Source organism: Hydractinia symbiolongicarpus, chromosome 3 (assembly GCF_029227915.1).
Source record: "Hydractinia symbiolongicarpus strain clone_291-10 chromosome 3, HSymV2.1, whole genome shotgun sequence".
NCBI lineage: Eukaryota > Metazoa > Cnidaria > Hydrozoa > Anthoathecata > Hydractiniidae > Hydractinia > Hydractinia symbiolongicarpus.
Genome location: NC_079877.1, coordinates 29987959 through 30009191, shown reverse-complemented (window position 1 = coordinate 30009191; position 21233 = coordinate 29987959). Strand labels below are relative to the sequence as shown.

At 39.4% G+C, this 21233-nt stretch overlaps 5 non-coding genes across 5 annotated transcripts; all 5 read right to left on the bottom strand.

Annotated features, from left to right (window-relative positions):
* Positions 1-1200: 1200 nt before the first annotated feature.
* Trnal-gag (transfer RNA leucine (anticodon GAG)) lies at positions 1201-1282 on the bottom strand. The gene has a single exon. It is a non-coding gene; the product is annotated as a tRNA-Leu (tRNA).
* A 385-nt stretch (positions 1283-1667) lies between these two features.
* Trnal-uag (transfer RNA leucine (anticodon UAG)) lies at positions 1668-1749 on the bottom strand. The gene has a single exon. It is a non-coding gene; the product is annotated as a tRNA-Leu (tRNA).
* A 977-nt stretch (positions 1750-2726) lies between these two features.
* On the bottom strand, positions 2727-2808 carry Trnal-uag (transfer RNA leucine (anticodon UAG)). Its single transcript has one exon. It is a non-coding gene; the product is annotated as a tRNA-Leu (tRNA).
* Positions 2809-3318: 510 nt separating this feature from the next.
* Positions 3319-3400, bottom strand: Trnal-aag (transfer RNA leucine (anticodon AAG)). The gene has a single exon. It is a non-coding gene; the product is annotated as a tRNA-Leu (tRNA).
* A 17241-nt stretch (positions 3401-20641) lies between these two features.
* Trnal-aag (transfer RNA leucine (anticodon AAG)) lies at positions 20642-20723 on the bottom strand. Its single transcript has one exon. It is a non-coding gene; the product is annotated as a tRNA-Leu (tRNA).
* Positions 20724-21233: the final 510 nt, after the last annotated feature.

The following is a 21233-nucleotide window of genomic DNA, read 5'->3' as shown; positions in this document are numbered from 1 at the left end:
ATATTGGATACTGGCGGAGTTGATTTGATTTGATAACTCGATGACGTAGAGGTTAAACAGGACAGGGCCAAGTATGCTACCCTATGGTACACCGTAAAACAATGATTTTAAAGATGAAATTTTGTCTTCAATTTGAACGTATTGTTTCCTATCTTTCAGATAACTTGATAATATCTTTAAAGCACGAAATGAAAAATTCATATCACGTAGTTTCAGCAGCAGATTTTTGTGATCAATCGTGTCGAAAGCATTGGAGTAATCGATGAGGATAGAGAGTGTCACTTCACTTTTCGCCATTGCTTTTTTTATGTCGTCACGAAGCTTAAGCATCAATGTGGTAGTCGTATGACCTTTGCGAAAACCGGATTGTGTTTCATTGTAAAGTTGATTACTTTCGATGAATTCACATAACTGAGATAAGATTACTCTCTCGTAGATTTTTGACAATACTGGCAGTACTGAGATTGGACGATAGTCCTTTGTGCTAATTGGTGTGTCGATCTTTGGTATTGGGCAAACACGAGCAATCTTCCATTGCTGGGGAAATATTTCTTTGTTGATGCAATTGTTAATAATATGGACCAGAGGGGATGTTATGAATTCTGATACTGGCTTGATAAATCGTATTGGAATATTGTCATGACCACTGGAGCAGTCATTCTTGAGGTTTTTTAGTATTTTATTTATTTCATTGTAAGTAGTATGTTGAATTTTGAACGATTGTTCGTTTTCAGTAGTTTTGATATCATCTGGTAATGTAGACTCGACGTTTGATTTCCCAGTTAGGTTTGCTGCTAGATTGCTAAAATATTCATTCATTTCTGAAGGATCGTGTTTGATTCGTGTTTTTTGATTGCTCAGAATACGATGAATAGTATTCCAGACAGATTTTTGATCCTTTGACGATAACGATTTCTTGAAGAACGAGTTTTTTATTTCCTTCAAAGACCGTTTCATTCGGACTATCGCTCTTAACAAGCTGTAAATCCAAATCTCCTGTCGTTTAAACGCTTTAGATCTCTGTTTCGAAAAATAAACAAAATTTGCCGCCAAATCAAGTGGTACAAGTGATATTTTTCCCAAATGCGACAAAGACTTGTTGATTATACTTTTTTTAAATTTGCGTCTTTCTGGGGAAGAAGTTTTTAAGCGTAATCAATATTCTCTGTCCGAGGACATTTCCGGTCATGCGATAAAAGATGACAGGAGCAAGATTCGAACTCGCGCCACCGAAGTGACTGGTGCCTCAAACCAGCGCCTTAGACCGCTCGACCATCCTGCCCGGTTTTTCAAATACATAATGTCGACGAGCGTGCAGAGAAAATAGTATTTACGCGTATTTAAGCACTAGATGACATGCAAAAATGACAGAAATGTATGAAAAATTCAAATAAGTAAGTGACGCAAAATAATACGTTGATACCCAACCAGCTCTGCACATTCCATGGCAAGTGTATTCGTCCCGTGACTTTTTATCATTTTAGAGAGTTTTGCCTGATTGTGGGCGGAAATACCTGCACAGTCAAGCAGTTTTAGCGATCCCGTCCTGCATGCAAGCGAAACTTGTGATACATCCTTTTTAAACGTTCGCAGATTTTTCTAGGCAAAATAGTTAAGCGGAAATAAAAACGTTTGTCCGACGTACTTTTCAGACATGTATGATTAGTTGACAGGAGCGAGATTCGAACTCGCGCCACCAAAGTGACTGGTGCCTAAAACCAGCGCCTTAGACCGCTCGGCCATCCTGCCTACTTTTTAAGATATAAAGTCCCCGTCCAAAAAAAGTTCAAGTAAACCAAAAATGGCTTATGCTGACATTAGCAGGAAGGTTTTTGCGCTAACCAATTAACATAAGATTCGAAGTCTTAAGTCTGTCCCTTGACAAGTAAACTTTGACAAGTTCACATTGCGTGGGTACAATAATGAAACGCCGAAAATTATACTCTTGTGAGTAAAATGTTAAAAATTATGCAATTATCAAGAAAAATGTTGAACATGACTGTAAGAACGTTTCATTCGGACTATCGCTCTTAACAAGCTGTAAATCCAAATCTCCTGTCGTTTAAACGCTTTAGATCTCTGTTTCGAAAAATAAACGAAATTTTCCGCAAAATCAAGTGGTACAAGTGACACTTTTCCCCAATGCGACAAAGACTTGTTGATTATACTTTTTTTAAATTTGCGTCTTTCTGGGGACGAAGTTTTTAAGCGTAATCAATATTCTCTGTCCGAGGACATTTCCGGTCATGCGATAAAAGATGACAGGAGCGAGATTCAAACTCGCGCCACCGAAGTGACTGGTGCCTTAAACCAGCGCCTTAGACCGCCCGGCCATTCTGCCCGGTTTTTCAAATACATAATGTCGACGAGCGTGCGGAGAAAATAGTATTTACGCGTATTTAAGCACTAGATGACATGCAAAAATGACAGAAATGTATGAAAAATTCAAATAATTAAGTGACGCAAAATAATACGTTGATACCCAACCAGCTCTGCACATTCCATGGCAAGTGTATTCGTCCCGTGACTTTTTATCATTTTAAAGAGTTTTGCCTGATTGTGGGCGGAAATACCTGCACAGTCAAGCAGTTTTAGCGATCCCGTCCTGCATGCAAGCGAAACTTGTAATACATCCTTTTTAAATGTTCGCGGATTTTTCTAGGCAAAATAGTTAAGCGGAAATAAAAACGTTTGTCCGACGTACTTTTCAGACATGTATGATTAGTTGACAGGAGCGAGATTCGAACTCGCGACACCGAAGTGACTGGTGCCTAAAACCAGCGCCTTATACCGCTCGGCCATCCTGCCTTCTTTTTAAGATATAAAATCCCCGTCCCAAAAAAGTTCAAGTAAACCAAAAATGGCTTATTCTGACATTAGCAGGAAGGTTTTTGCTTTAACCAATTAACCTAAGATCCGAAGTCCTAAGTCTTCCGTTGACAAGTAAACTTTGACAAGTTCACATTGCGTGGGTACAATAATGAAACGCCGAAAATTATACTCTTGTGGGTTTAATGTTAAAAATTATGCAACTATCAAGAAATATGTTGAACATGACTGTAAGAACGTTTCATTCGGACAATCACTCTTAACAAGCTGTAAATCAAAATCTTCTGTCGTTTAAGCGCTTTAGATCTCTGTTTCGGAAAATAAACGAAATTTTCCGCAAATTCAAGTGGTAAAAGTGACATTTTTCTCCAATGCGACAAAGACTTGTTAATTATACTTTTTCTAAAATTTGCGTCTTTCTGGGGACGAAGTTTTTAAGCGTAATCAATATTCTCTGCCACAGGACATTTCCAGTCATGCGATATAAGATGACAGGAGCGAGATTCGAACTTGCGCCACCGAAGTGACTGGTGCCTTAAACCAGCGCCTTAGACCGCTCGGCCATCCTGCCCGGTTTTTCAATTACATAATGTGGACGAGCGTGCAGAGAAAATAGTATTTACGCGTATTTAAGCACTAGATGACATGTAAAAATGACCGAAATATATGAAAAATTTAAATAAGTAAGTGACGCAAAATAATACGTTGATACCCAACCAACTCTGCACATTCCATTGCAAGTGTATTCATCTCGTGACTTTTCATCAATTTAGAGAGTTTTGCCTGATTTTGGGCGGAATTACCTGCACAGTCAAGCAATTTTAGCGATCCCGTCCTGCATGCAATCGAAACTTGTGAAACATCCTTTTTAAACGTTCGCGCATTTTTCTAGGCGAAATAGTTAAGCGGAAATATAAACGTTTTTACGCGCTACCGAAGTGACTGGTGCCTATAACCAGCGCCTTAGACCGCTCGGCCATCCTGCCTACTTTTTTAGGTATAAAGTCCCGGTCCCAAAAAAGTTCAAGTAAACCAAAAATGGCTTATGCTGACATTAGCAGGAAGGTTTTTGCTCTAACCAATTAACCTAAGATTCGAAGTCCTAAGTCTGTCCGTTGACAAGTAAACTTTGACAAGTTCACATTGCGTGAGTACAAAAATGAAACGCCGAAAATTTTACTCTTGTGGGTTAAATGTTAAAACTTATGCAATTATCAAGAAATATGTTGAACATGACTGTAAGAACGTTTCATTGGGACAATCACTCAGAGATAGGGAAATGCCGATGTTGGTGCAAATCCGTTAGCACTTTACCATTTTATGTAAAATCATGGATCATACCCGTTAAATCAACGATAGAAGAGTCCATAAAATCCGTTAGCACTTTACCATTTTACGTCAAATCATGGATCATACCCGTTAAATCAACGGCAGAAATTCTGTCCCCCACCCCACCCCAACCCCCCAATCCCCGCCGTGTCCCACCCCCCCACCCCTGACGTGTACCCTCATTACAGTGATAGGATTCAACTGTGTCTATAATGGCCCCTAGCGTACGTAGTAATACCATCTTACACAATTATGGGCTTATCATCATCCGCATTGAGTGCGAGTTTATTTGTTTTTACCGTGTGAATATCATGCTTAATGGATCGAAAGGTCATTTGGATTCTGTTAACATTTACACCCTCGAACAGACACCTCTTGTAGTTATCAAAACCCAAGGTCTTCCTCACCGCACACCTCTTGACGCCCTTACACTTCTTATCCTCCCTACCACATAGCTGTTTGTAAGCGTAGGTCTTCGCTCTTAGGGCGACAAACTCCGTCATTACCTTGCCACCTAACTCGTCCTTCATCAGCCCAATGATCTTTTTATTCAAACCTAATGGTAGAGGTCTACCATCTTTCTTATCGTACCCTGATGTGTCAAATCTCAAAGCTACATCGTCGGCGATATCTTGGTAAAAGTCGTCGGTTTTGATATGATAAACGAATGAATCTGTATCCATGTAGCAAAGCTTTACATCATTATTAATCATAGTGGAACTCATACATAACTATCTTGGACAAGTCGAAAATTGCCAGTCCCAGGTAGATTGGCTTATTCAGTTTGATCTTGATCTTGGACATCTCTATGCCCATCAGTGTTTTCGAGAACCACGTGCTACCCTTGAAGTTGGGCTTCATCACCAGCTTCTCATATTGTTCTTTCTTGGTAGCCAAACGTATATCCTTTTGCTTACGTTGGTTTTCCATAGTTTTACCAAAGACCGAATTATTCATCAGCTTGAAAAAATCTTTCTCGAAGTCATTCGTTGATTTTGTACGCAAATTGGTGTTAAAATCGATGTACGGTTTCAACCACGCACTCTGATCAAATCTCAAGACCCTATGAACCTTATCCAGAACAAGACTGTGATTCACAGCTTGAGCAAGCGCACGGATATGAATCACATAGTTCTTCTTGTCTGAAAGACACAGTGTCAGCTTCTCGACCCCATTGATAACCTTCCTCCTAGGCATGAAAGGAAGATCGTTATGAGAATCGTGAAGCTCCTGTGGATAGCTCACATCGACCTCAAGGATGTACCCCTCTTCACTGTTTTCCACAGCTAATTGCGAAATCAGTTCAGGTGTGAAGTGCGAAAGTTTACCGGTGTCAACCCACTCAAACCCTCCAGTCGGTAGCTTCTGAATCATGGCCCAGCCGTGCAAATTTTTTGCATCGAGGTACTGGAGATAGCTATCCATCTCCTTCCTCTCCGATATGTTGTACTTGTCCCCCATATACTTATTGTTGGCTTTGGCGTAGCGGTGGACAGCCTTACACAATCCACCCCTGATACCCCTCTCAATGAACAGGACCATGACCATATCCGACAATAAATCTAGACTAACCTTGGTCTTTTTCAAACACGCCCTCCAGGCTAATCCCGGAGCAGTGTAAAAGTGAGCCGGGTCTAGATCGTAGTTTCTCAAGCATGTTTCCCTGAAGGTCTCAAACACATCACTCAGAAGCAGCACATCAGTCTTGAGATATATATCATGATAAACACCCATATTTTCAACTTTCATGTCTTTCTATACATTTTGGGCATGCGCATAGTCAGCATCACTGATACCACTCATGTTCAACTTGCTATAAAAATCATCCTTCGACGGAAGCTTAGTTTCATTAAACCTATCGAATGAATCAACATATTCATATGGGTATACACCCTTTCTTCTCATTATGTTGAATTGCTCATCATCATTGAAGAATTTTCGAAGATTTTTACACTGATCATCAGAGAGATTGTTTACCAATTTATCCAGGCTACTAGCCATGAAACGAACCGAATCGATGAATCTTAATTTTATATTTTTGGCTTTAGTCTCTCTATTTTTGTCAATGTATTCACCAACCTTAACATCCGTCGAGAAAGAGATATATTTCTCTTTATTTTTAGCGATAACGCTCATATTTTCTTCCCCATGCTGCTTTGCAAGCTCTTTGATAAATAGATGTGCATCGTAGCCACTCAGATTATGAAAGACAACCGGAATATAATTAGGCACTTTGTATCGGATATTACATTCTCGATGGGCAGCCCCGCGAAACTTACCGGTGAAATGGCAGTGATCCCTAACCTTGATGTCATCCTTGTCATCAAATTCTTCCATGCAAATGTGGCACACCCTGGCTCTCTTGAAACTGTCACGCTCCTCCTCCGTCAGTGGATCCATTGCTTTCTGAGGAAACATGTTATATAACCTTTTCGCCTCAGAAATACATGATCTACAAAGCGTGGAACACAGTCCTCACCGTGGTAAAGCTTCAGAGGGTCTGGCACTTCACCATGAGCATATTTACTATAACAACAGAATCCAGTGGGAACATGTTTACCAACTTTCTCGGTGGATGATCCGCATTTTCTCTCTTCTTCGGGCAACTCTTTTGTGAAAGCTTCGAAATCGGCATACATGATGAATGGAGCTTTGAGCTGAAACTTACCATCAGTGAAGGTTAAGGTGCTATCCTCCTCAGGGAGTTGAATCTTAGCAGCATCGCTATTCTTGCAATACTCAAAGTGCTCATCCCTTTTCTGTTCGCTTGGAAAACCAGAGAGACAATTCAAGCAATAATACTCCTTATGTTCATGCTTTGAGTTGGCCTTGCTCAGGACACCGCTCAAGTTCTTAACGGCCATGTAATGTCTCTTCTCCTCCTCATGTAACAAGAACAAAACAACCGTCTCCTTACGATCCAGATGCTTCGACTTGCGACACATGTAGATACCTTCCCCCTCATCCTTTGTCAAAACATGCTCAGCGACATCGGGGTTCCTTCTCGCAAACAAATCTATTTTATTTTGTGCCATTGGGAAAGTTAGACCATCCCAATTATACTTATCATGCTTCTTAAGAATTGAGATACGCTCAGGATTACTTTTGATCAGATTTTGGTTAAGCGCGGCGATAATAGCCCATCTGAAAAATTCATCATCATCTTCATTTTTAGGATTAATCACAGATCGCTTTCCACTGAAATTCTTAGGTAGCGGCAAATAAGAGCTACCTCTCGTTAATTTTAGCTTATGAAAGTCCACATGCATATGTAGGATCCTTTCGATTGTGAACCCGCTGGTGGGTAGCGCAGGGTTCTCAATCTGTTCGATTATCTTGTTACGCATCCGATCGAAAACATCAGAAATGTCATCGTGGGCGTGCAGCATCTCCATATAGCTATTGAATGCTTTATCGACATGTACGCACGGGGCATCAGACGAGCTGGTGTCCTCCCTTACCCACTTCACCCACAAGGTCGCCTGAGTCTTCAATGACTTCTTCTGCCCGAGCACGTCACTCATAAACCTCTTGACGACATGCTCGACCTTTTCGAGAAAGACATTGACATTCTTCTCACCGTCAGGGTTTATCTTGAACCTTTTGTAGGAACCTACAAACGCTTCTTCAATAGGAGTATAGGGGTTTTCCTCTTTCACTTCTTCCTCCTCTCCACTGCCCTTTTTATACAAACCCATGATCTTATCCTTCATGGTTTTGAAAGCTTTTGTTGTTTTATCCTTAATAGCCTTAGGTACATGATTTAGTAACCATTCCCTCCATTCATTCAACTTACTTTTTATTTGAGGTCTAGTTTTAGCCATTTCTTGCCGCTCAAACAAATCCATGTCCTGTTGGCTAGTACAGGATCTCGAGGTTCTCGCTGCTGGTACGGGTCTAGGCATCGGTATTGGTCTATTTGGTCTCGGCGCTGGTACTGGTCTGGTAGGTCTCGGCACGGGTACCGGTGCTGACACGGTAGTGGGTGTCAATAATTCAATTAGATCAGCCTTTCTGAGCCTTGAGTAGCCATGTAAGCCGCGTTCTCAAGCGAGATCTCTTAATTCAGCAACTGTATTTCTCGAAGTCATGCCGGTTTGTGATATACGATCTATGGATCTCTAAGATAGTTTTTTATAATCGTGCAACTAAAAAAAGATTCATAACATTTGTTACTCGCGCGAGTAACAAAAAACAATCTAGGTGGCCCCGACCTTCACATTACAGTGATAGGATTCAATTTTTAGTTTGCAATCTGACCTCTCAATTATATTGTTTAATGACAAGATCGATGGATGCGCGACATATGGGGCATTTATCTCCCTCCGATTTCAATATAGATGCACACAATAAACAGCAGCAAAAATGCCCAGTGGTCCCATGAACAATGGTCGCGTCCTTTCGTTGTGAATAACAAATTATACATTTTTCCGATTCATCCAAGGTATCAATGTCATAGTCTGGGATAGCCGGCTGATGCGGCTCAACATTATCCTCATCGTTTGGATCCATGGGTATCGGTGCTGATCCATTTGGTCTCGGCACGGGTACCGGTGCTGACACGATGGTGGGTGTCAATAATTCGATCAGCTCGGCCTTTCTGAGCCTTGAGTAGCCATGCAGGCCGAGTTCTCTAGCGACTTTTCTTAATTGGGGAACCGTCCCCTGTCGGATGTAAAAAAAAGTCTGAGTAAAAAAAGTCTGAGTAAGAAAGTGTAGCCATGCCGGCTTGTGATATACGATTTATGAATCTTTAAGATAGTTTTATAATCGTGAAACTAAAAAAGATTCATAACATTTGTTACGCGCGCGAGTAACAATCTAGGTCCAATCACCTTTTGGAAGAACTCTTTTCGTTATAACGTTTTTGACATCTTAGATATGCTTCTCTGTTGTTTACCCTCCAGTTGGAACAGTATCCATACCATTCTTGTTTGGTATCTAGGTCGATGGTGTAGGATGGATCCATATCATTCCTCCCAATCACCTCAATCAATTTAGTTTTATTCATTCCACAAATATACTTCACCCCACGGGATTTAGCCAATTCTTTCAACTCTTTGAGTTTCATTAATTTGTAGTCGGATACACCACCATTGGTGGTATCACAATGTAGATCCGTTTGACTTGTTATGTCGGACATCTTTATATATAATCAGTAAAAATACTTTTAAGCACTTTTATCGTGCTACATCATAACAAAAAGGAGATAAATAAAGGTGTGCATAAATAAAACATGTCAAACTCTAAACTTCAAGAGACTTACTATCAACCTCAAAATTTATGGAAAGGACAAAAGGCTGTTCAGAATTTAAGAGGATTCGGCATCAGGCCAAAGGAGATTAAGAAGTGGCTATCAAAGCAAGCATTTTGGCAAGTACATTTACCCGCTCCAAAACATGTTGAAAGACCACATTATGAAGTGACCACCCCTAATGATTTACATCAATTCGATTTATTGTACATGCCCGGTGACATACTGTATGGTAATAAATATGAGTACATTTTGTCGGGAATCGATGCTGCCTCCAGATACAAAGTAGCCCGACCTTTGAGGAGTAAGAAAGCCAAAGAGGTTGCCGCTATGATTGAGGACATCTACAAGGCAGGACCATTAACTTATCCGAAAACTTTTCAATGTGATAACGGTTCAGAATTCAAAGCAGATGTATCAAAATTGTTGGAGAAGCACAAGGTTGAAATTAAAAGGGCGACTACAAAATATAAGCATACGCACACAGCATTTGTTGAGGCGTTGAACAAGATACTTGCGGAAAATTTATTCAAAATACAAGATGCCCAAGAACTGAATGATTCGGAAAAGGTATCATCTACATGGGTTAAGCATCTGTATAAACTGATTGATAGGCTAAACGATACAAAGACGCAGATGATTGGTATGAAACCAAAAGATGCTATTATAATGAAAGAGGTGGCTTTGGTTAATCAAGAGAGTTATCCTTATGAAGTAGAATTACCTAAAGATGGCTTGTATAGATATTTACTGCAACCCGGTGAAGAGCATGATGATGGGCGGAGACGGGCAACCGATAGAATATGGTCGAAAAACACATATAGATTGCGTGAGGTAATAGCGCAACCCGGTAACCGTGTAATGTACTATATTCGTGACGGACCTAGACGAGCTTTTGTAAAAGAGGAATTGATGTTAATACCTGAAGATACAGAATTACCTCTTGATTATGTGCAAGATTGGTGAAAAAGGGGGACGATACATAAAAAGTATCTTTACCTGTTTCTGGTAAAGACGATTGTGCCGAGGATCGCGCAGGGCGGCCGGCAGGTAAGGCCGCTATGACTCAGTATTGGGGAAAAGGGACGATCGCGCCACATAATGTCATAAACCGCCTTACTTTCAAATATTAATTTTTCAAATAGCACATGAAATATGTGAGTGGTATACAGGCACACATTACTAACTTTGTTCCTGATTTAACGTCTTTTTTAGACTTTGAACTTTCGCCAATAAACTTTTTTCAAACTGATTGCGTGTTTCACTCTCCATCTTTCTATCTGTTTTGGTCATCTTTTCCAGAGCTTCGTAGTATATACCACACAAAGTTTGAAATTCCATGTGGCTAATATTATCATCATTCAATGCTCGTGGGAAAGAGTTTTCAAACACAGCAATAGCAGATGTTACAACATCACATAATTTCATGACTTTGTTTAGTTTCTTTTGATATCTCTTAATCGATGCCGAGATAATGGTACAGGATATAGCTCCACCTATGGATGCACTGGAAAGTCCTATAGAAATGGGAATTCCAACAAGGGTAGCGCTGGTTGCTATCGTACCAATACCGGTGGAAATGGCTAAGGTTTCTGAGATGTAGAGTGAAATCGCTAATCGGTCTAGTGCTTTGTTGTATTTATACTCCTTGTCCCGGAATTTGTTTTGTAATTTTACCAACTCATCAAGTCGGGAATTACCTGTATTTGTGTTACACTTGTCTTGCTCACTCGAATACTCGGGAGCGGTGGGTAACTTTGGATAAATCTTAAGATCGGCCATTTTAGGTTATTACAAAAAAAACTATCCTCTAAATAATAAAAAAAACCCGCCTTTCATGATTCTTTTGAGAATGTTTCACTCTCCATCTATTTTACTTATCTTTTCAAGAGCTTCATAGCATATACCATGCAAACATTGAAATTCCATGCGGCTAATATTATCAGACGGTTGCCGTGATAAAGTGCTTTCAAACACATCAATAGCAGATGTTACAACATGACATGATTTCATGACTTTGTTAAGTTTATTTCGATATCTCTTAATCAATGCTACGATAATGGCACGGAAAACGGAGCTGGATAGGCATATACCGGAAAGTCCTATAGAATTCCTAAATTTTCTAATAATGGTAGCGGTAGCTGCTATCGAACTGGTAACGGCTAAGGTTTCCAAGATTATGCGCGAAATCACTAATCGGTTTAGTGCTTTGTTGTATTTATACTCCTTGTCCCGGAATTTCTTTTGTAGTTTTACCAACTCGTCAAGTTGGGAATTAAGTGTGTTTGTTTTAAACGTGTTTTCCTCCCTCGAATACTCGGCCATTTTAGTTTATTACCTTATTAAAAAGAAAAAACTATCCTCTAAATAATAAAAAATGGCAGACATTGACCCTTTTGGAGACCATGGGAGACCGGATGAAGGTACCGATGAAACTTTACCACTCATACCCACTAGGGACCGTACGCGAGTACAAATACACACACCGGGTAAGGAAGAAACATCATTCGGAGGTCTCAGTCAGAATACTAGAGTTTTGCAGGAACTAGTTGAAGGGTTGTATGATAGATTATCTGAAGGATCCCTGTCAAAACCTGAGGTGCTACATACAGACCTTTTTGAAATTAAGGATGGTGAATTATACTACAGAGGTAAAAACGAACCTTTGACAAACAATGAAAGACTAAGGGCCACCTGTACTATATCAGATATATTAGGCAAGAGAAGGCTGCGTAATTTAGGTTTTGACATACCAAAAGGTGAGATTACAGCCCGACAGGCAGCTAAGCTAAACAAAATACAAGAAGAACTACCCTCATCATCTAAAATAGAAACAGCAAGTGATGTAGAATTAGAAGCTATATCTGGGGATGTGGTAAACAGTACGGAAGATTTAATTTCATTGGTCAAAAAACAATCTGTAGACCATGAAGCAACCCAGACCGGTGATCTATTTGAATATCCTATGCGTGAATTGCTAGGATTGGATAGATCATTGAGAAACATAAGAGGAATTCTTCAGGATGAAGTTGCAAAAAAGGTTCAGCTCGAACAGCATATTGACAGAGAAAAAAACAAGTTGGAAGAGATGAAAAACACACCAAATATGACCGAGGAACAACAAAATGAAGCGAAAGGTTGGAAGGTTTGCAAAATGAGTTGAAAGGTCGGCAAGAGATTATTGATATTCTCAAAGGTAAACTTAAAAGTCAAATAACAAGCATCAAGGAGACGATTACTAAACTCCTTGACAAAGATACAACATTGGGTGAGAAGATACGAACACTATTCCGTGAGCAGGGTATCACTGTTGTCAGTGTACTAACGGCATTTGGTATGGTTATCGGCCTTCTCGTAGAAACTTTGACGCCTGGGGGTGGGGGGTCATCCACCGGTAACGCACAAAATCATGAAAAGGGTTGTACAACCGAAGGTGGTGCAAAGGACCTCCGGTCCTGGATAAAAAACAAGTTGAATGCGTTGGGATCTCTCTTGGGAAGGTTGGCCGGGTTGGCGGCTGCAACCCTACCCGAAATAATGGGATCAATAGTATCGTGGATACTCAATAGAGCGAAAGAAGCGATTGGTTGGTTGAGTCAAAATTTTTGGGCTTTGATAGTTGGAATCGGAGATCTGATATACACCTATTTCGTGACAAAGCGTTAGATCCTTGTATAGATTATATGTTACATGCATCGTGTAACATAGAGTACCGGTAGTACTAGGAGTACTAGGAGTACTATCTTTCGAAATACCACACAGCACCACCGACACCGATCATACTTAGCGCGATAAAGGCCAATTCCCTTTCATGTTGATCCTTACTAGGTGTATAAAAGTCGCTCAATACAGGTTCCCGCGGTAGATCCGTAAGAATTGATCTATCTCCAAACACTTTTTTATATTCACGCATTGCATCGTTTAGCTCTATGAATTTTCCTTCGGCCTTCTTTTCAAGTCTGAGCTGCTTATTGATAAAGTCTACTCTCTCTTGTCTTTTACGTTGCCACAAAACCTGAGCTTTTTGCAGCTGTTCTATGGCTAGATCATGACGCTTTCTTTCCTTATCAATTCTGTCTTTTGATAAGCTTGAAAAAGAGATAGCTTGAGCCTGTAAAAGCCAAAGCATTGGCTAAGGCCCCTCCCAACATTATTGCAATTAAAGCCATGTTTAGATATTTATAGTTTCAGGTATAATCTTTTGCTTAATTAAGTGTTCCCTTGACATTTCACTAGCGGCGACGATGGCGACTAGCTTTCCGGTATCTTCCAAGTCAAACTTTTGAATTGAGGGTGGTGACATTTTTTACACCTTTTTTCCTAGCATTGAATAGCTTACAGCGAAAACGCAGACGACTGATGCTTTATATATATCGTTAATTATACTTTTCTTGTCCATGTTATTTCTATACTGTGAGATTATAATATCGCTATATTATCCCTTTATTCCATTTCAAGTTTACTTATTCTCACAGGTGTTTTGGATTTTTGTGGTGGGGTACCCTTCGGCCCAGTTATAGCAAATAGTACATTGTCTTTCTGTTTATACACAAAATAAGCAAATCCACCAACCAAACCGATGGCTATTATTCCCCCTATAGCGTAGTTCATAGGCTTTTCATTTGGGACGATGGTAGGTTCTGCCTCTTCGGCATTGTCTTTCTGAGTCGGCTGTGTCTGAGGCGTCGGCTGTGTTTGTGCCATGGCCGCTTTTTTTATATTCTTCCCGCATTTTACGGTTGTATTCCGCCAACCTCTTACCCGCTTCAACCTTTTTAGGGTTCTTCGTTGTCACCTGAATAGGAGTCTGAGTCTGTTCCTCTGACTTCTTTATTATCTGTTGTTTTTATATTATTATTTGCGTTTAAATTTCTTCCAGCGATGTAATGCCTACACGTAATGAGATCAACACTGAGTGGTGCTAACAATGAGCAAAATTTATAATATAAGTCACATGTGAATCTCTGAAGGGCAGAGTTTAAGAAGGGGTCATTTTCCAGGTCATTGCTCAATGCGCCTTGATTGTTTATTCCCAAGACTGTACAAGCTCCCATGGAATACATGTGAATGATTGATTGTCCCAAGGACTTTACCATTTGACCTGATAGTTTAGCTTCATATATACCAAATAGTTTCTTTACCTCATCATCTTTGAGCTTTTGAATTTGATCGTCCGTATACATTTTACCCAGGTATAGCTTGCTATTTCCGGTTAACACACACTCCAGCAATTTTTGTCTCTTACCATCCTCGGATGCAGGACCCGGAATAGCAATTAAGTTATCAATTGCCGTTTCAGCCATTTTCAATAGCGATAGGTATTTTTTAACACAAAAAAGCAAAAACTAAGTACTACTAGTAGTACTACTAGTACTAGTAATACTATTATGAAACTGATATATTCTATCATTTTGTTAGATCTGTTGTAATTTTCTTATATCTTCTTGTACATTTCTAAAAATCTGCTGTAATTTGCTGTACAGTAGTCTTATAGGAGTCTTATAGGAGTCTTATAGGAGATTTCAAGAAATCTATAGGAGTCTTATAGGAGATTTCAAGAAATCTATAGGAGTCCTGTAGATCTGTTAGATTCTTCTTATACTTTTGTTACAAGAGTCTTGTAACAAAAAAACGTCAAATCTAGCAAATCACGTAAGTTCTTGGATGTTCCATTCTCATGACTAAATGTGTGTATTTGCCATCTTTTAGCCTTTCCTTAACCGTCTGTATCTCTGATCGTGATTCAATGACATCATTCTCTTCATGAATAGTTGCGAGATCTTGTCTGTCTTTTGGATACCACACATATAACATTTTAGCTTGCCTTCGCAAATTTTTTGGTATAGCGGTGTATGATTGTGTAAGTAGCCACATAGTGTGGTTTCGATGTCGTCCGCTAATGGCCAACCCTAGCAATGGCTGTCTCTTTTTGTCTAGTTTCTCATCTGCGATGATATTGTCGATCAGAAATAAGGTTTTGTATCCGGCACAGAAATCCGTCATCTTTCGAATCCATTCATATAACATACCTCCCGGCTCAATTAGAATCACATATCTGTCGTTCCAAAACCATTTTCGGTCCCTATATGTTTTATTCCATCTTAATGTTGGGCATATAATCACGATTAAATCGAAGTGATCAAAGTATTCATTCTCTAATAATTTTACAACACGTTTGGATTTTCCGCATCCCGTAGGACCAACGAATAATGCTGTGTGGGGCTCTTTCATGTAAAGTGTGTTTTTCGCCATTCTATCTTAATAAAGTACATCCATAATTTCACCGATTTGAATGTTTAGTTGAGCGTTCATGATTAGATATATATAGGCGTTTAAGGATCCTGCGGTTTCTGCTGTCTTTTCAATTTGTAGGGTGATTCCCTCACTTGCATTTTCAATCCGTCGACCGGTCCCATGCAGGGAGTTTTCACCTATGGTTCTGAAATCTAACCATAGAGCATATTTGTTAGTTAAGTAATCGGAGACTTTTACATCATGTAATTGCAGATGTTTTTTGATTTCGCTGGCATTGACATCCTTTGGTTTACCCTCGGCAAAATACTTACAAATTTCATTGTAATGTTCAAACGGCTGCATACCTTGAGCAAAAAGTTGGTTAGGCTTACCCTCTACTATGGCGGATACCTTTTTAATTTTCGGATTGTGGAACTTACCGGTATCTCGTTTGTAGGCTTGTTCGTCTTCAAACAAAACCAATATACCCTTCAAAGATTTACAAGGTGTATTGAATGACCAGTTCCACGTTGTGTCCGACTTATCCACTCTAATTTGTCTATGTCTCAAAAACCTATCGTATAAGTAAAGCCATGTTTTCGTATTCATTTAAAATGAATCTGGCTAAGGTTGGTTGTGTCACAATCTCATATTCGAGAGATATGTTAGTTATTTTGTATTTAGCGTCCGGTGCTGGTGCCGTGGCAGAACCGGAAGGTTTGGTTGGAGTTGATAATACAACCCTGTCATAATTATTGAATGTGATCTCATAAAATAACCTATTCCCTAATCCAGCTTGATAATATGGAATCGTGCTATCTAACATTTCAAAATCTAGTTGTATGGTGAACTTGTTTTTGTATGCATCAGCAATGGCTTTGTCTGAGACATCGGATGCGTCTTTATCCGAAGCGCTTACCCTCAATTTCATACAGTTTTTCGTACACCCATCATTGGATATGATGCCTTGTCTGATTGCATTTCTCTTTTCATACTTGGTTAGCCATAAATCTCTGTAGCATCCGAAAAGATCAAAGTCATCAATGCTCAAAATCTCGGTACCCTCAAACTTGATGGCCAACTTTTTTACAATCGCTCTTCCAATATTAGAGACCAATGTTCTTTTCGTGTCGGCTTTTGACTCGAGTTCAACGTCGAAACTTAGTTTTGAAGTACCTGGAACAATAACATCATCGCTACCTAAATTAGGAAACCTAATCAAAAGCAACTGGTTTTGATCAATGTCACTTGGATTGTGTGTCACAATTACTTTTTGGTGTGATCCTTTTACACCATGAGCAGTTCTAAGAGAACGTTCAGGATTTAACCTTTTTCCGTATTCCATGTTTGTTATTACTTTTATTTTATTTTTACTTTTATCTCAGTTAGCGTATACTTCATTAGACCTATGACCTTTTATTCAAACCTATTGTCTGCTGTCTCTCTTATGTGAAGGACAACTGTTGTTCCCAGACTATCTTTTATCAGATCTCCATTTTGATCGGTTATTTTCAAAGTAAGTGATTGAAGGAAACCATTCTTTAGTTTCTTATATTGTGGGTTTTTAGGCTCAATATGTGTAACATCACCATACTCAGATATATTATATGTGAGTATGGTGTTGCTATATCTACCATTTTTAAGATTTAATGTATTATCCAATTCATTCAGATTGAAATGTAGTTCTGTTATGTTGGTTAGCTTATTTTTTTTGATTACTCGAGGGTCTTTGATTAATGGTGTGGATGTGACATCACCCGCTAAAGATGCGTTCAACTCCCTGCCAATGTATTTTCCTTTCGGTAGCAACTTTTTGTCTTTTCCAATGGTCACTTTTAGTGGGGCTGTGATTTCATATGTAACATTGTCCGAAATCGTCTCCATGATCGCAACTTTTTTTGTACCATGTGGGTTGGTGATTGGGTGATACAAATAGATTGTCTTTTCACTATTTACGTCATTTATTGTGATATACATTCTTATATTAGAGAGTGGAATTATTTAAATCAAAAAGAATGGATAGCATTTTCAAATACAACTCAAATGCGGCCTATAAGCCAAATGGAGGACTGGACCTTCAGATATTGGATGGGAAGGATCTATACAAACAGACCATTATTGTCTCCGAAAATGGCTCTTTTCCTGCTGTCTTTCCTAATATTTTTACCAATTACGAACTGAATCAAAACGAACAACGTATGAAAATTTGGAATGAACAACCGTTTAAATTATGGCAAACCCAACTCAATTTTGCCACTTGGTGTGCTTCAAGTGCTTGTGGAGTCAGTTCCGAACACCTGAAAGAAGGTAGATCTATGATCAGATCGGTATATCGTTTTCAAGTCTATTATCACATTAGACGAATCATTAAGCGCTTGCAGACACCTCTACCTTTTGAAGATAGTTTTAATCAATATGACAATCCTTATTCAAACGAAGAATTTCTAAAAATATGTGGTGAATATGACGTTGATTCTAATCCTATGAAATACAGAGGTCAATACTTTTTCAGCTCATATCAAAAAAGACGTAAAAACTATCCAACTCCGGGCTTGAGTTATTTCACAGACGACTCCATGACACGATGGATTGTGGAAAAATCTAATGGCTTTAGAAAAACAGGCCTTGTAAGGATTTCGAGCAGTGTTAGGGCGTATGCTTATCTTGTTCTTAGTTTGCAAGCCTCAGCCCGTTCTTCTATCTTGGGTAATGATTCTAGCGCTTTGACGGCTCAAAGAGTTTTTATGAACAACCTTGAAGACATTGTTAACCGTAGAGTTGATATTCAGGAGGACATTAAACGTTATCAGGATACGTTAAACTACGCTTCAAGTAAGGTTGATTATTCGGTTGGACAAGGCATTTATATGTTACCTAGTGACATGAATCTCAAAATTAAAACAGGGGTGGTAGGTTACAACAACAAGATTGGGATTAATCGAAAAGTCAATGTGATTGAAAAAACAGCTGAATCAAATAAAAAGATTCCTGATAAACATATTACTGTGCCTATTCCTAATAAACACATTACCGATCAGCATATTACTGTGCCCTACCACAAAGATACTCCTGATAAAACTCCTACATACGAAGATGAGAAGATCGCTCTTGTGATGGCTATGACAACAGGTTATTTCATATGGTATTTGTTTAGATAAAGAATGACGTCAATTAAATGTCAATCAAACCAGAATAACAATAGAGAACAATGCATTCCTTACATACCAAATATCCTTATCAACGGCTACTTTCGTTTTGACTTTTTCTTATGTAAACAACCTTCTGGTATGTAAAATCCTATTGTTATAAGCGTTTGATTGACAGATGTTTTAATTATATAACAAAAACTGCTTGCGTGTTGTTATTTGAGAATTTATGTTTTATTATCATTGATAGCATTACTACGTACGCTAGGGGCCATTATAGACACAGTTGAATCCTATCACTGTAATGGGGGGACACGGCAGGGTTGGGGGGGTGGGGGCCCAGGGGGTGGGGGGACACGGCGGGGATTGGGGGGGGGATGGGGTGGGGAGACAGAAATTCTTCTATCGTTGATTTAACGGATATGATCTATTCTTCTGAAGTAAAATGGTAAAGTGCTAACGAATTTTATGGACTCTTCTATCGTTGATTTAACGGGTATGATCCATGATTTGACGTAAATTGGTAAAGTGCTAACGGATTTGCACCAACATCGGCATTTCCCTATCTCTCGCTCTTAAAAAGCTGTAAATCCAAATCTCCTGTCTTTTAACGCTTTAGATCTCTGATTCGAAAAATAAACAAAATTTTCCGCAAAATCGAGTGGTACAAGTGACATTTTTCCCCAATGCGACAAAGACTTGGTATTTATACTTTTTCTAAAATTTGCGTCTTTCTCGGGACGAAGTTTTTAAGCGTAATCAATATTCTCTGTCCCAGGATATTTCCGGTCATGCGATATAAGATGACAGGAGCGAGATTCGAACTCGCGCCACCGAAGTTACCAGCGCCTTAGACCGCTTGGCCACCCTGCCCGGTTTTTCAAATACCTAATGTGGACGAGAGTGCAAGGAAAATAGTATTTACGCGCATTTAAGCAGTAGGTGACATGTAAAAATGACCGAAATGTATGAAAAATTCAAATAAGTAAGTGACGCAAAATAATACGTTGATACCCAACCAGCTCTGCACATTCCATTGCAAGTGTATTCGTCCCGTGACTTTTCATCAATTTAGAGAGTTTTGCCTGATTGTGGGCGGAATTACCTGCACAGTCAAGCAGCTTTTAGCGATCCCGTCCTGCATGCAAGCGAAACTTGTGATACATCCTTTTTAAACGTTCGTGCATTTTTCAAGACAAAATAGTTAAGCGGAAATAAAAACGTTTGTCCGACCTACTTTTCAGACATGTATGATGAGTTGACAGGAGCAAGATTCGAACTCGTGCCACCGAAGTGTCTGGTGCCTAAAACCAGCGCCATAGACCGCTCAGCCATCCTGCCTTGTTTTTAAGATATAAAATCCCCGTCCCAAAAAAGTTCAAGTAAACCAAAAATGGCTTATTCTGACATTAGCAGGAAGGTTTTTGCTCTAACCACTTAACATAAGATCCGAAGTCCTAGGTCTGTCCCCTAACAAGTAAGCCTTGTCAAGTTCACATTGCGTGGGTACAACAATGAAACGCCGAAAATTATACTATTGTGGGTTAAATGTTAAAAATTATGCAATTATCAAAAAAATGTTGAACATGACTGTAAGACCGTTTCATTCGGACTATCGCTCTTAACAAGCTGTAAATCCAAATCTCCTGTCGTTTAAACGCTTTAGATCTCTGTTTCGAAAAATAAACGAAATGTTCCGCAAAATCAAGTGGACAAGTGCCATTTTTCCCCAATGCGACGAAAACTAGTTAATTAAACTTTTTTAATATTTGCGTCTTTCTGGGGACGAAGTTTTTAAGCGCAATCAATATCCTCTGTCCGAGGAAATTTCCGGACATGCTATATAAGATGACAGGAGCCAGATTCGAACTAGCGCCACCGAAGTGACTGGTGCCTTAAACCAGCGCCTTAGACCGCTCGGCCATCCTGCCTGGTTTTTCAAATACATGAAGTGGACGAGCGTGCAGAAAGAATAGTATTTACGCGTATTTAAGCACTAGATGACATGTAAAAATGATCGAAATGTATGAAAAATTCAAATAAGTAAGTGACGCAAAATAATACGTTGATACCCAACCAGCTCTGCCCATTCCATTGCAAGTGTATTCGTCCCGTGACTTTTCATCAATTTAGAGAGTTTTGCCTGATTGTGGGCGGAATTACCTGCACAGTCAAGCAGTTTTAGCGATCCCGTCCTGCATGCAAGCGAAACTTGTGAAACATCCTTTTTAAACGTTCGCGCTTTTTTCTATGCAAAATAGTTAAGCGGAAATAAAAACGTTTGTTCGATATACTTTTTAATCATGTATGATTAGTTCACGGGAGCGAGATTGGAATTCGCGCCACGGAAGTGACTGGTGCCTAAAACCAGCGCCTTATACCGCTCGGCCATCATGCCTTATTTTTAAGATATAAAATCCCCGTCACAAAAAAGTTCAAGT